This window comes from Prionailurus bengalensis, chromosome B1 (genome assembly GCF_016509475.1).
Source record: "Prionailurus bengalensis isolate Pbe53 chromosome B1, Fcat_Pben_1.1_paternal_pri, whole genome shotgun sequence".
In the NCBI taxonomy this organism is placed as follows: Eukaryota; Metazoa; Chordata; class Mammalia; order Carnivora; family Felidae; genus Prionailurus; species Prionailurus bengalensis.
This window is the reverse complement of record NC_057344.1, coordinates 20,702,776-20,718,707: the sequence shown is the minus strand read 5'-3', so window position 1 is coordinate 20,718,707 and position 15,932 is coordinate 20,702,776. Positions and strand designations below refer to the sequence as shown.

General features: G+C 43.1%; 1 protein-coding gene across 4 annotated transcripts in view; it reads right to left on the bottom strand.

The window, feature by feature from the left end:
* Positions 1 to 15,550, bottom strand: part of MTUS1 (microtubule associated scaffold protein 1) — a 172,172-nt gene extending 156,622 nt beyond the window's left edge. For 3 of the 4 annotated variants that reach the window (XM_043559960.1, XM_043559969.1, XM_043559978.1), the window contains exon 1: positions 15,257 to 15,530. The gene's annotated coding sequence lies outside the window, so the exon portion shown is untranslated. Of the gene's footprint in view, positions 1 to 15,256 lie in introns of all 4 variants that reach the window. The other variant, XM_043559987.1, reaches the window with a different exon arrangement.
* Between the last annotated feature and the right edge of the window lie 382 nt (positions 15,551 to 15,932).

Genomic DNA, 15,932 nt, shown 5'->3' with positions numbered 1-15,932 from the left:
TGGAGCGTCTGACTTCAGCTCAGGTCATGATCTCACAGTTCATGGGTTCAAGCCCCGTGCTGGACTCTGTGCTGGCAGCTCAGAGCCTGGAGCCTGCTTCAAATTCTGTGTCCCCCTCTCTCTCTGCCCCTACCCCACTTGCACTCTGTCTCCATTTCTAATATAAATAAAAACATTAAAAAATAAAAAAGAAGTTAAACAATGTCTCCTATGGGATAACTTTCTAATTTAGCTTTTGTACTTAAAATGGCAGTGTGATGGACCTTAATCCAGATTTGCAGTTTAGAAAGACTCTAGCCCTACAGTTCCATAAACGTAAGATGTTGTAGTTAGCTATCCGAACCTTACCCATTTTCTTACCACTATTCTCTTAACAATAAAGACTTCCAAGCATGAGATAGTTCTCATGTACCTTTTTTATATTCAGAACCTCCAATTAGCTACAAGAGGAGGAATCCCCTACAACAGTACTAGACCAGTGCCAGAGAAGCAAAGTGGGGGTCGGTTACTCCACGCACCATTGCCGCCAATTTCCATATCCCAGCTGGAAAGTGACCTTTTACTACAAGAGCTTCCATTCATTCAACAAATGCTGATTATTTGCCTACTACTTGCCATCTGCTCTGCTAGGGACACAATGGTGAAGATAGTCCCTGTCTTTAAGGAGCCCTGTAAGAGCCAATAGTGCAGTTAAGACAGGATAGCACCAGTAAGTCATTACAGAATCTGCTGAGGCAGACCTGGAACGCAGACTAAGGAAATCCAGAGGACGGACTCCGCTGGTGCAGATATGGGGAGAACAGTTAAGTGTAGCTCCCTAAAGTTGATCAAGTTTGGAGGGAGGACAATGAACAGGCGGGTTGGCGTTTCTGAGCCTTTCAGGTTTTACCAACTAGTAATATTTCCCCTCCAGAAATCTGGAGGGGCGCCATGAGAAAGCCAGGTCTTCATTTTGCTCCTAAGGACACTTAAAATGTCATCGAGTATGGCTGACATAATAGCTGAAAAACTATCTGAGGCTTTGAATGTCAAATCAAGAGATATGTGAGAAAAAGCTGGGTAAAACCGTGTTCAGCCCATCAAAACTGTCAAGTGAGGATGATCTCTCTGACACATTGTCAGTTCCTCCTCTTCTGCCCATGGTGCCAAGTCCATGAGGCCAGGATGGGGGAGCAGGCAGCCACCTCTTCCATAGAGATAAGAATGTCCACACACAGCACTTCAAAGTTCTCAAAGTGTTCTCATGGTCATCCTCCCAGGTGATAGCCCCATGGGAGACACAGGTCCCATGACAAACCCCTTCTTCCCACACCTCTTCCCCTTTTGCAGATCTTTCCAGAAGTTGACTATGTTGCCCAAGAAACAGAGTTAATAAATAACAATGGACATTAAAACCCAGTTCCAATAGGTCTTCTCAGACTCCTTGCACCTTCCTTCTGACAGTTAACACAGGTCAAGTAACATTTGCTAGGCACACACCAGCTCCATGTAACTGCCTAGACTTGGAGGGCATGCGTTACTGGTGGAGAGCTCCCTCATGTACTCGGTTACTGGTCACCCACCTTGCTCATAAAGGCAAAAATAATCTTGGCCTCATTTTCCTCCTCGAAAAACTGATGCAATAGTAACAACCCATTTCTTAGGATTGTTTTAAGAGGTAAATGAAATTTTTTGGAAACTTTCTAACACATACAGTCCTTACTTACTACTGTTATACCGGCAACAACCTTGTGAAACAAGCTTTATTATTATCCTCATCATCACTGATGACCAAACCTTAGCAACTTGTTCAGTCAAGGCAACTTTCTGGGGAGATGAACATGTTCTAGATCTTGATAGCTGTGATGGTCACACAGATAGCGATTATACGTCAACACTCATAGTTGCACACTTAACCTAGCTGTATTTCATGGTACTTAATTTTATATCGATTAAGATTTCTTTTTACCTATCACGTGGCCAGTAAATAGCAGTATGTATATTCCAGAACACATCTATTAACTCATTTTGGAGCCTTAAGAGGTTTTCCTGGTTCTTGTTTTATAATCTATTTTCCAACTAATCCTACTGAAAATCTTGCATGTTGACTACACCAACTACTATTTTTGTCTGATCTCAAGGACATCAAACCTGCCCTACTTATGCAGTTTTACATTTTACTATTTGCTCTTGCATATATGCACCTAAGCCCCCCTAGAGGACTAGGTCTTTGCCCATGACCGTGTAGGGCACTATAGCCACAGACCCAAACTGTCACTTTGAAAATCAATTTAAGGACCACATACCAGGGACCCACAGTCTCAAACCAAGAGACCTCTGAGAACCTAAAATAATACCTTATCTTGGTCAGCATTCCTTCAATGCTTTTTTTTTAATTTTTTAATGTTTATTTAGAGAGAGAGAGAGAGGGAACAGAGGGTGAACATGGGAGGGGCAGAGAGGGAGACACAGATTCCAAAGCAGACTCCAGGCTCTGAGTTGTCAGTACAGAGGCTGACACAGGGCCTGAACTCACGAACTGTGAAAACATGACCTGAGCTGAAGTCAGATGCTTAACTGCCTGAGCCACCAGGCACCCCATCAAGGCTTTTATAAGCCACTTAATAAAAGCACTATTCTAAGTACTCCTGATGGAGAAGGGAAGAAAATTAAACTCTTACTCTTGTAGAAATTATGAATTCCAAAATCAAGTAAGCTTTTTCATGAGAATCAGTTAAGACGTAGGAGAGTCAAGACAGTAAGACTATGTTACAGGACACTACTGAGCCCATAAAGAGCTGTCTCTAGAAAACTAAGCCACTGAAACCACGCCACCATGTACACACCGTGCCTGTCACGGAACATTGTCAAGGACTGGACAACTGGCTGAAGAGTAACCTGATGTAAAGACTCTACATTCTTTTTTTTTTAAAGCATACATAGCTGGTTAAAGGAATTACCCCAAAGGCAGTACAAACTGTTGTATGGAAATGGGGTTAGACTGAGTACACAGGGCATTGTTTTATTTATTTATTTATTTATTTATTTATTTATTTATTTATTTTTAATATATGAAATTTATTGTCAAATTGCTTTCCATACAACACCCAGTGCTCATCCCCAAAGATGCCCTCCTCAGTACCCATCACCCACCCTCCCCTCCCTCCCACCCCCCATCAGCCCTCAGTTTGTTCTCAGTTTTTAAGAGTCTCTTATGCTTTGGCTCTCTCCCACTCTAACCTCTCTTTTCCCTTCCCCTCCCCCATGGGTTCCTGCTAAGTTTCTCAGGATCCACCTAAGAGTGAAACCATATGGTAGCTGTCTTTCTCTGTATGGCTTATTTCATTTAGCATAACACTCTCCAGTTTCATCCACGTTGCTACAAAGGGCCATATTTCATTCTTTCTCATTGCCACGTAGTACTCCATTGTGTATATAAACCACAATTTCTTTATCCATTCATCAGTTGATGGACATTTAGGCTTTTCCATAATTTGGCTATTGTTGAGAGTGCTATGAACATTGGGGTACAAGCGCCCCTATGCATCAGTACTCCTGTATCCCTTGGGCATTGTTTTAAGCTAAACTTAATACTTCCCTGGAAAGTGTTAAATGCCCATGACCAGCTCCTTGTGTAGAACAGTTCAGACAGTTGCCCTATCTCTTCAAAGTCCACTTGGCTAAAAGGAAACAATTTTCCATTTGAATTCTGCCAAGTCCAATTGAAAAATGCCGTGTGCGGAGTTAACGCAAGTTGGCACCTCACATCGTACCTCCCAACCTTCGTTAAACATCAACTTCCTTTACCTTTTACGTGGAAAATGATTACCTAAGGCAGGCTCTCCCCCTGGCAAGTAAGAGTTCCTTAACAGAAGGTCAGTATATGTACAGATGTAACCCATAGGAGCAGCTCCAAGGAAGAAAGAGCTGACCCCTCTAAAATGGCCTACTTGTCAGGCCCTCATACCATGTATTCCTTAGAAGTCGTTTTGGTAATACAGAACTATTGACCTTTAGGGCTAGAAACCATGACTGACACTCAGGGTGTAACTATGGTTTTACAGGACAGTCTCTTCCCAGTTCTGATGGACCCCAGGCCTCACCATCTAGTTAAATTTCTACCTGGGATTAACTCCACCTGCCCAAGAATTACCTGCCTCCATGTAGTTTCAAATAAGGAAAAAGGATTCAAGATATTTATGGAAAAATGTGTTTCAGAAAAACAAGTATGAGCTCCTATTCAACATATATGGCCTTGGATAGCTCTCTGTAAAGTGGGTACATTTTACAATGTATTACTGTCTAATCAAATGATTCAGAGTACTGTTTTGTTAGAATTTTCTTTGGTTCTTTTTGAATAAAGCAGTATAAAAACTGTAAAATGTCACAGAAATGTAACAGACCATTGTAATGATCTGCAACTATCAACTTTCCATTTGTGCTACTGATCTTAGTGGCTTACAGGATTTAACATTCTGGTTTATGTTCTGCAGTTAGAAGATGGAAAAGTAACAAGCCATAATTTTAAGCAATGTCATTTGAAATGTTACATTCTCAAACTAGGATGCTTTTGATCCCACTTCACCAATATGGAGACAATCCTAGCAACAGTCATTACTTTTTTATGGCTTTAGAAGTAGTCAAGGAACAGCATGATACTGGGAGCACGGAATAGACCAGGAGAGAAGGCCTGGGTCCTAGTCCTGGGTCTCTAACTTACTTGTCATAATATAAAACATTTATGCAAATAGTTCCAGTCAATTTCCTCATGTATAAAATAGACCTCTCCCAACCTGTGCTGTCCACCTTACAAGGGATGGTGTGTTGAGTGAAAAGGTCCTTAATGTCCCATTTCCAAGGCACTATCCAAAAACATACAGAGTTCTTGTTTCACTTTGATTTTCATCATATTTGTGTGGAGCATGTGTTTATGTGTCTGTGTGTGTGTGTGTGTGTGTTGTGTGTGTGTGTGTGTGTGTGTGTGTGTTGTGTGTGTGTGTGTGTAAGTGGCATTCCTGGATTTTCATTTCCTTTTGCTTCGATTAAAAAAACACAGCTCAATGGGGCACCCAGGGAGCTTAGTCAGATGGGCGTCCAACTGTTGATTTCCACTCAGGTCATGATCTCGTGGTTTGTGAGTTCGAGCCCTGAATTGGGCTCTGCACTGATATCATGGAGCCTGCTTGGGATTCTCTCACTCCCGCTCTCTGTTACTCCCCTGTTTGTGCACCCTCTCTTGCTCTCAAAATACATCAATAAAATTCAAAAACAAAAAGCAACAACAAAACCGCAGCTCAAATATAACAAATTATCCTAAAAAATTATCAGGAACTCACTAAACTCAAACTCCGAAGAAAATCAAGAGGTGACGAAGCTGGAGTCGAAGAATAAATACACTCAACTGTTACTGGTATAAACCAATTCTTTTTTAAGGAAAAGTGATCATGCTCTTGTACCTGGAATTGAATTCCCCAAAGAGAGCAGCATCCACAGACCCAAGCAACCACCCTATCAAAGTTCGGGTGAGGAAATTAAATGAAACTTCCTAGCCATGAATCAGAAGAGAGGACATATATTTGGCACTGTGGTAGAATAACCCCAGGTGGCAGGTATTATCCCCACTGTCCTCATGGGGTAACGGGGTGCAAAAGAAAGTAACTTGCCGAATCCACGTGGCTAACACAGAAGACCTCAGACATGAACCCAGCTTGGTCAAATTCTGAAGTCTGTACACTCCTCATTAAACTCCTGTACCCAATGTACTGGACATCAGTAACATTTTTTCCAATTCTACAACAAAGTATGTGTCCAAAGTTTCAAACTGGACATCAGGGTGAGTAAAATCCAGCTAAATGTTGAAATACCTCCATTATTCCAATCTTAATAAAAACAAGGTTAAAAAAAAAAACAACACCTTGTCCTGGAGGCTTATACTTATATCACTTAAGCAGAAAATTTTCATTTGATTGTGTACGTTTCCAATTTTAAGGGTTCAGCATAATAAGAGCTAACCATTTTCTGACACCACAGTCATGCTCCAAATATAAAATCATTTAAAGTTTTTCCTGAAAAGAAAAATGCAGGATTTTTCCTATCTCCATCCCCATTTTATTGACTAGACCACCCCTCTTATGCTGGAAGTAAAATGAATTGGTAAATTCCTCCACACAGCCGCCATTAATAGCTCCATAAAGCACCATCAGAAGTTTTTAAGCCTTAAATTAAAAAGTCAACTATTAAAGAGCACCAAGTCAAATTCAATAACCAACAAGTTTTGTGGGCCATCAAAAAGTTTTATTTCAGAGCAGTTTTGCATTTCTCTAAATCTTACGAAGTCCAAGGAGAGAAAGAACAATCCCAGACTGAAAATTCATCTGAATTGCTTTTAAAATGTAAATACAGGGGTGCCTGGGTGGCTCAGTCCCTTAAGCGCCTGACTTTGGCTCAGGTCATGATCTCACAGTTCGTGAGTTCGAGCCCCACATCAGGCTCTGCGCTGATAGCTGAGAGCCTGGAGCCTGCTTCGGATTCTGTGTCTCCCTCTCTCTCTCTCTGCCCCTCCCCTGCTCATGCTCTGTCTCTCTCTGTCTCAAAAATAAATAAAAACATTTTAAAAATTAAAAACAAAAAGAAAACGTAAATACATATTTCTGGAAACAAGAAACAGCCCGTCTGTATGAGAAATGGTTAGCCTGTGATGGTCTGCACCAATGGAGAATGTAATCAATTATCACAAGTGGAATTAATTCGGTACAAGTATTTGCACATGAGTTTGCCAGATGTTCTGAGACTGTCACTTTATTATGAAACAGAACTGTAACTCCAAAGAAATAGGAACCTCATACCTTGTCCCAACTCCTACCAGCTTTCAAAGGACACAGGGCCACCAGTGAGGCTGCCTCTCTAGGTTTGCTGAGTCTGTCACAGGGGGTGAGGGACAGGACAAAGAGGAAAGTCTAGAAAAGCAGTACGTAAATTATTATCTCTGGCTTAAAAGACCTTCCAGTAGCTGTGACTGATGCAAGAAAGAATTTCAAACTCCCATGCCATTAGTCTCTAGATCATTTATTCCAGGCTACATCTGGTGCAAATCATGACAAAAGTGCAAATACACCCGACATCATCAGGTTTAGACCCTGTCCTCAAGAAGCTTACAAGTTTCAACAAAAATACGTTGGAAGAGGTCACTAAAAAGATTATCCAGAACAAGTAAGTGAAACTAGACAGCACTGCTAAGTATCCTGCTTCTCAACAATTCTGAGAATAATCATGATCCACCATTAAGGATGAAGAGGCTGCAGGTAACCAAAAATGTGAAAACAGACTTAGCTTTGCCAAAATTTGCTCAAGGTAGCAGGTAGAATTCTCAACATATGGCACAATGTTAACGATCTGGGAAGGATATTTCTAGGACCCTTGACACTAACATTTTCAATACTGCACTTTTCACAATGGTTGAGGCTTTTCTGCTCACCCCTCTGAGAATGGGAGCCAATTCTTTTTTCCACGTCTGTGCCCTTCTACCTTGCACAACCAACATCTGGACCACAGGGAGTGCTCAATACATAGTCTGCGGCTTGCCACACAGTTTTTTAACAGCAAGGATTCTTACTCGTGCCTTGTATTTACCATTTAACATGAAAACATAATTCTAACTATATAACACTCCACATAAATGGATTCTACATATGGAGTCCAGACTGAAGATCTAATAAAACACATAAATGGATTCTACATATGGAGTCCAGACTGAAGATCTAATAAAACAAGTGCGTTTTTCTTGCAGATAGAAAAATGCATGCTTTTTCACCCATTTCTCATTTCTCCAATCCTTCTGACTCTATCACCAACAAGTAGGAATTCTGGGACCCTTGCCTGAATTATAATCTATTGAGTTAGATTAGTAGAAATGCGCACATAGAGTTCAATTCCCTAGTTTGCCTAGAATAAGAGGACTATAGTATAGCAGGTTACTAGAGAACTAAAACACAGGCTTTTCATAGCACAAGGTGTTTTAACTGGCACTTATTCTGGCAAATACAACTCAACTGACTTGACAGGGTGAAAAGGGGGAGGAGATCATTTTTGAAGGTCTGCTCTTACATGGCTTATATCTATACAAGCTTCTATTTTTGTTCCATGCAGCTTACCAAGTGAGTTTTGTTTTAAAAGAAGATGCAGTTTTAGGGGTGCCTAGGTGGCTTAGTCAGTTAAGCATCTGACTGGATTTCATCTCCGGTCATGATCTCGTAGTTCATGGGCTTGAGCCCCACAGCAGGCTCCACACTGTTAGCTGGAATTCTCTCTCTCCCACTCTCTGCCTCTCTCAAATATAAACTTAAAAAAAAGAGAACATGCAGTTTTAACTTGATGTCAATTATTAACAATCATGAAAACCATCTTAAGACACAAACTTAAGAGAATTTTTCATTTGTCACTCAATACTTCTAAACACAAATGAACTGTTTATCTGAAATAAGGTGAAGAAATAGTGACATTTTCTTCAATATTGGTATATATGTAAATAATACCCAAATAAATATTACCAAGTTTTTCAATTTTTTTTTAATGTTTATTTTTGAAAGAGCGAGACAGAGCATGACTGGGGGAGGGGCAGAGAGAAAGGGGGACACACAACCCGAAGCTGGCTCCAGGCTCTGAGCTGTCAGCACAGAGTCGATGCAGGGCTCCAACTCATGAACCGCGAGATCATGACCTGAGCCAAAGCCGGATGCCCAACTGACTGAGCCACTCAGGCACCCCAACGTTACCAAGTTTTCAACGCAAAAAAAAGTGTAGAAGTAACCCCGCAGCCAAGACGTAACAAACACTGCCAGTGTTATATAAGCCAAAATTATATAAGCTTTATGTTTAAACAAGAATATATTTTTACACCTCTCCCTCCTACTCTTAACAACTGCTTTCTCAATGCCAATTTAGGGAACCAATGTCCCTAAATGTTTTAGTTAATTGTAGAAGATCAGGGGAATCGTGGTTGATTGGCCCATGAACATTAATTTTCTTTGCAATGACTCTAAGTTGAGAAGGTGCAAACACTTACACGTATTTAATGAGTGAAGGGGCACCTGGGTGGCTCAGCCAGTTAGGCATCCAACTTCAGCTCAGGTCATGATCTCGCAGGTCTTGAGTATGAACCCCGCATTGGGCTCTGTGCAGACAGCTCGGAGCCTGGAGCCTTCCTCGAATTCTGTGTCTCCCTCTCTCTCTCTGCCTTTCGCGCGCTCATGCCATGTGTGTGTGTGTGTGTGTGTGTGTGTGTGTGTCTCAAAACAAACACCACAAAAATTTTTACAGAGTGAAAATACAGAATTTGATGGCTTTAAACCCCTCTCTCCATGGCACCTTACCTTTAAGACTGACACGTTCTTAGTCTGTTTTGTTGTGCTCTTTTTCTTCCTGTGCACACACAGTGCCAAGCTGGCCAGACCTCCCCTTCCACTTAGCACAACTCTTACTGCAACATGAAATGGGTACAATTTCGGGGAAACTACACTACCCGGAAGTTAATTTCCCAGTGACCACTTTGCCCTTTGCTGCTACTTTGAGAAACTTACGTACTACCTTCACATGACCTTCAACGCTCACAAAGAACTGAGTCAACCCTACTAACAAGTAAACACGTCTCCTCAAGACAAACTTTAATGGACTTTAAAACAATCTTTGGGGCGCCTGGGTGGCGCAGTCGGTTAAGCGTCCGACTTCAGCCAGGTCACGATCTCGCGGTCCGGGAGTTCGAGCCCCGCGTCAGGCTCTGGGTTGATGGCTCAGAGCCTGGAGCCTGTTTCCGATTCTGTGTCTCCCTCTCTCTCTGCCCCTCCCCCGTTCATGCTCTGTCTCTCTCTGTCCCAAAAATAAATAAACGTTGAAAAAAAAAATTAAAAAAAAAAAAAACAATCTTTAGTTTTACAACTTCAAAGTGAAATAAAACATCTATGTTAGAATAGTGGTAGGATTAGTGATTTTTCTTACTTTTACTCATGCAAGTAATACATACACAGAACATTCATGAACTTAGATATACGACTATTAGCAAGACTTAAATACAGTTTATCTTGAAATATTTTCTCTTCAATATTGGGCATAAACTGCAGGCTAAGGAAAACCTGCTAGTTTTTTCATTTTTTTTAAATGTTTATTTTTGAGAGAGAGAGAGAGACAGAGTATGAGAGGGGAAGGGGCAGAGAGAGAAAGAGAGAGAGAGATAGAGAGAGAGAGAGACACGCAGAATCCGAAGCAGGCTCCAGGCTCTGAGCTGTCAGCACAAAGCCCAACACGGGGTGCGAACTCATTAACCATGAGATCTTGACCTGAGGTGAAGTCGGATGCTTAACTGAGCCATCCAGGCACCCCCAACCTATTAGCTTTAATGAATAAATGAGGTGGGGCACCTGGGTGGCTCAGTCGGTTGAGCAACCAACTTTGGCTCAGGTCATTATCTCATGGTTTGTGAGTTCGAGCCCCGTGTCAGGCTCTGTGCTGACAGCTCAGAGCCTGGAGCCTGCTTCAGATTCTCTGTCTCCCTCCCTCTCTGCCCCTCCCCCACTCATGCTCTGTCTCGGTCTCAGAAATAAACATAAAAAAAATTTTTTAAATAAATGAGGCTGTTTGGGAATCAAAGATAGAGATGCAAAAATGGAATTCTGAAGGGCTTGAAAGCTATTAAGTAAAACACCTCTAGATTCAAACTGGCTTACAACTCTGTATTTGTTGAGCAAACCCTTTCTTCCTTGATTGTGTCAACATGATACATCAGGGCAATCACCAATTGCAAAATACCTTGCTGTGTATGAAAGTGAAGTTTTACTGTATTTGTCTACAGAGTAAAGATTAGCCCTCAAATCTGTCATCCCCAAAATGGAAAAATCTTTTTCATCTGGAGCCAAATGAACAAAAAAAATCATGCATTAATATCCTGGATAACTGCCCACATAGAAGAGTTAGAACTGATTTCAAATAATACTGTGGCCATTTCAACAATCTTGTAGAAACTTGATTTAGAAAAATACATCTTTAAAAAAAATTTTTTTAACATTTTTGAGAGAGAGAGACAGAGTGGGGGAAGGGCAGAGAGAGAGGGAGACACAGAATCCGAAGCAGGCTCCAGGCTCTGAGCTGTGAACACACATCCCGATACGGGACTCAAACCCACAAACTGCGAGACCTGAGCCAAAGTCAGATGCTTAACTGACTGAGCCACCCAGGCGCCCCTAGAAAAATACATCTTTAGAAGAAGTCGTTGGCCAGTCAAACTCAGTGACTCTGTTGTAACAGATTTCCCTAAGTCAAGTTTGGGGAACCCTGCTTAAAGCTGGCTTTTCCAAACCAAATCTCAGGCTGGTGAAGTCATACGCCTTATGACCTAGCCCTTCAACTACAGCCCACAGTCACTCACCCTCAGTCTCTCCTCACCTCTCTAAAGGCCACAGCCACTGCTGTCTAAGTCCCTGCCAGGCCAGTGGGGGAGGTCACCTCGTGGTAGGCTCACCTGCCTGTAGAGAAAGTTGGGGTGCATTTTTAAGTGCCCTCACACACACACACACACACACACACACACAGCACACCAACCTCATCTTCCTGGCTCACGTATGGTCCAGTGGTTTATTTGTGGGTACTCAGACATGGAGAGCACCCTCAACGAGGCTTCTAAAAGTTCTCAGGGTGTACTTAAGCTTCCATAGTATGGCAAGAGAACTCAAGCCTGGGAAGTCAGGAGGCTTTTTTCCCCTCTTTCAATAGTTTCATCTATCAATAATATTGGAAATTTGGGACAACTTTTCAACTACATATACATCTGTCTGGATATCAAGACTCATCACCAATTCAGTATGGAACTATAACAATCATTGCACAGCAAAATTCTACTACAAATGAGTAAAACTAGATGGGTGGTGAGCCTAGTTGACATTATCACAGAACAACACACCTCAAACATTTTTGTTCCCTGTAATTCAAAACTTTCTGTTCTGATTTTGAGGAATGTTGTTCCTAATGGTATATACAATGCACAACTATTACTTATCAACAAACACAATCTGGTTGGCAATGGTCTCTACTCCAGTACACAGAGGTGGTTCTAATGGATCTGAAAAGAACCTTAATCAAAATTAAGGGTACATGGGGGCCAGGGGGGATTCTTTTAAAAGTCATCTTCTGCCACGGTCATGTATTTAAGCTAGGATTCAAAAGTGTTAATTATGTTTTTGAGAAAGTCAACAGACTTGGCTACATTAAAGTCTAGAACATCTCTAAGTCAAAACCACTATAAACATGTACTACTGGTCTTTATAAGGCCAAGACATAATGGGGAAGAAAGATATGCAACATGAAAGTCAAAAGATTATCAATCCATAAGAGTTCTTATGAATAGAAAGATATTAATACCCCAATAGAAAAAAATGTCCTACATTCAATTAAAAAGGAATAAAAATTAAAAGTAACAATTTTTTTGGTATACATAATTTGTAATAAAAGAAATGGAAATTTAGATATAAAGAAAGCACTGTTCACTTATAGAGCTAGAAGAATTATTTTTCCAGGGTGCCTGGGTGGCTCAGTCATTTAAGCGTCTGACTTCCAGCTTAGGTCATGATCTCACAGTGAGTTCAGGCCCTCGTCAGGCTCTGTGCTGACAGCCCAGAGCCTGGAGCCTGCTTCAGATTCTGTTTTTCCCTTTCTCTCTCTGCCCCTTACAGGCTCATGTTCTCTCTCTCTCCTTCAAAAAATAAACATTAAAAAAAATTTTTAATAAAAAGAATTAGTTTTCCTTTTAAGAGTGATTCCCCATATTACAACATTATAGTAACACAAGGACTCTCAGAGTGCTAGTGGGATCATACTTGGGTAAAACATTTTTTGCAAAGCAAATGGTCCATCTGTCTCCAGAGATCTTTGAGCCATCAACTGTATTTCAAGGACTCCATCCTAAGGAAGTATGCCCTGTAGATAAGGTTTTATAAAGGATATTTGTTGCAACAGTATATATTTAACAGTAACTAGAAATAAAAGTTCAGCTTATAAACAACCATGTTACCTCTGTATAATGTAATATTATGTAGCCACTACAATAAAACTCTTGCAGAACTGTAATGATATGTGAGCTTTTTCCTCCTAAGTTATGCAGGGAAAAAAAAAAATCAGCATGCAATCTGTACATGTATAAATGTAATTATAAAAAATAAACCTATTGGGGCGCCTAGGTGGCGCAGTCGGTTGAGCGTCCGACTTCAGCCAGGTCACGATCTCGTGGTCCGTGAGTTCGAGCCCCGCGTCAGGCTCTGGGGCTGATGGCTCAGAGCCTGGAGCCTGTTTCCGATTCTGTGTCTCCCTCTCTCTCTGCCCCTCCCCCGTTCATGCTCTGTCTCTCTCTGTCCCCCCCCAAAAAATAAATAAACTTTGAAAAAAAAATTAAAAAAAATAAAATAAACCTATTTATGTTATGTATTAACAAGCATGAAGAAAACATTGTGATTATATTTGGGTGGTGGAATTATTTAACACTTATACTTTTTCTGAATCTACCCTTTTTTTTTTTTTTTTTTTTTTTTTTTACAGCAAGCATTACTTTTGAAATTGGAAAAAAGCCATTTTGAGGAATGTTGTTCCTAATGGTATATATAAGGCACAACTATTTCTTATCAACAAACACAATCTGGTTTGCAATTGTCTCTACTCCAGGACATAGAGGTTGTTCTAATGGATGTAAAAAGAACCTTACTCAGAATTAAGGGTACATGGGACACGCTTTCTAAGTGCTTAAGACTAGTAACTGAAATACCAACAAAGAAATCTAGCTAGAATTTTATAACCCTATGAAATAATCCCAAATTGCAACCATGTATTACTGATACAGAACGGAAAGGCACAGCTCTTCTACAAGCACTATTTTCTCCACATAAAGACAGTCTTAAGAAGTGGAAAAGTTTGCACGAATTAAATCTATCTTAAACTCAATTTCACTATGTTTTTATTTCTAACGATAAGTAGTTCCAATCGTTTCTTTGTATAATTTCTTTATAGAATGCTGTATTTAAGAAAAATGTCAAGAAAAAGAACGATAAAGAAAAAGAAAAATACCAATAAATGCATTTAATACATTGCAAAACACTATACAAATAGGGAGGGCATCACTGTTTCAATTTAAATTGTCCATCATTTCCTGGCCCAATGATCCCTGACAAACTAGTTGGTCTACCTTATTGCATTTCCAAGCGCTTCAGTTCTTCTTCAGGTTAACCACACACAGTTATCTGGGTGTTATCTAGACTCCTTAAGGAGGCCATAGGTTCCCAGGAAGCAGCGACTCATTTCCTTTTTATTCCCCTCCCTCCCAGATTGCCTCCCTCCTTCCCTCCACTCCTCACACCTGCACCCCACCCTCCACCCCCCCCCCCCAGGGGTAAGGATTTAGTGTGATGGAGATTGAAATCCCTTCACCTGGCAAAACCTGAACGCTGCCGGTTACACCCCTCCCCCGTTCTGCCTAAGACTGATTTTATTCCAACAAAACACACTGGGTTTCCTTTCTTAGCACACCCACTGCTGAATACTCCGTTGTAGTTAACAGAGTATGTGAAAAATTACGTGAAAATTAATCTCTCCTATTCTTACTCCAAAATAAATTACTCCAAGTCAAAGGCAACAACTCTTGAAAACGGAGAAGAGGATGTAAGGTAAGAAAACACATTAGTCGTCAATCAGGTGACCTTACTTTGGAACGGATTTTTCTAGAGAGCTAGGAAAGCGCAAGTGAGCTGCAGGAAGTAGGCAGGCTCGGGACGGAGGGCCTTGGGAGTTGCAGCAAACCTCAGGAACGCCACATTTTCAGCCCCGGGTGCTTTAGCTGAGAATGGGCCCAAGCGAACCGCACCGCGCGAGGCCAGGACTGCCGGCCCCGCGGGTCAGGTGTCTGGTGGGTGGCTTCCGGCTGAGCAGATGCCTGTCAGACTGAGTCTACTGGAAACCCCTCGGGTCACTTTGAAGGTGACAGCTACGGAGATCCGCATCCGTCCGCGCCGCACCAGCTGAGCTGACCCCACGTGAGACCCGCTCCCCGCAGAGCCTCCGCTCCACTGCGGGTGCCTCCCCGCTTCTCCCCAACTTTGCCCCCAGCCAAGCCCTGGGAATACCCGCCCCCTCCCTCAAAGCCAGTCCCGTCACCCTGTGACGGTCGCGTCTTGGAGGTCCCCTCGCCACCCTCGCCTGAGATCTCCACCTCGGACAGGCCGGGCTGCGCGAATCGCCTCAACTCCGCGCTTACCCGCAGCTCCTCCCTCCTCCTCCTCCGGGAGCCGAGACGCAGGACGGGGGAAACCAGGACTGCAAGCCCGGGCGCCCTCCGGACCCCCGGCGGAGGCGCTCCAGGCCCACCCCGGAGGCCCGCGGCGCAATCAGTGCCCGGCGGGCAGCGTGCGCACCTGGGGACACACGGCCAGGCCGTCACCCCACCCCCGCAGGCCAGCGGAGGCTGCAGCAGCCGGGCGGGAACCCGGAGTCCGGGGCGTCCCAGCCTCCCCGCCTCCCGAGCCGCTGGGGGTGGAGCAAGGGCGGGGAGTTCGGGAAACTTGTAAATAGAAAAGCGCCGCCGCCTCTGCCCCCCCCCCCCCCCACCGGGCCCGCAGCCTCCCCTTCCAGGCGGCCCCAGCCTGCGCCTTGCTGCTGGAGACAAAGGGCAGGCGGCGACCAAGGGGGGGCTGTGCCCCGAGACACTTGCGAGTCGCTCGTGGCTGTACCTCGGAACGCAGGCCAGGGCGGCCCCAGCCGCGCTCCGCTCGGCTCCGCTCGGCTGCGCTCGACTCTGCTCCGCTCGCAGGTTGGCGGGCTCGGCCAGCCGCTTCGCTGCCCCCTCTTGCGCTCCCGCGTCCCAGTCCCGAAGCCCCGCACGCTCCCGGGCTAAATGCCGACGCGCCCCAGACCCAGGCGTCTGCCCGGGACCG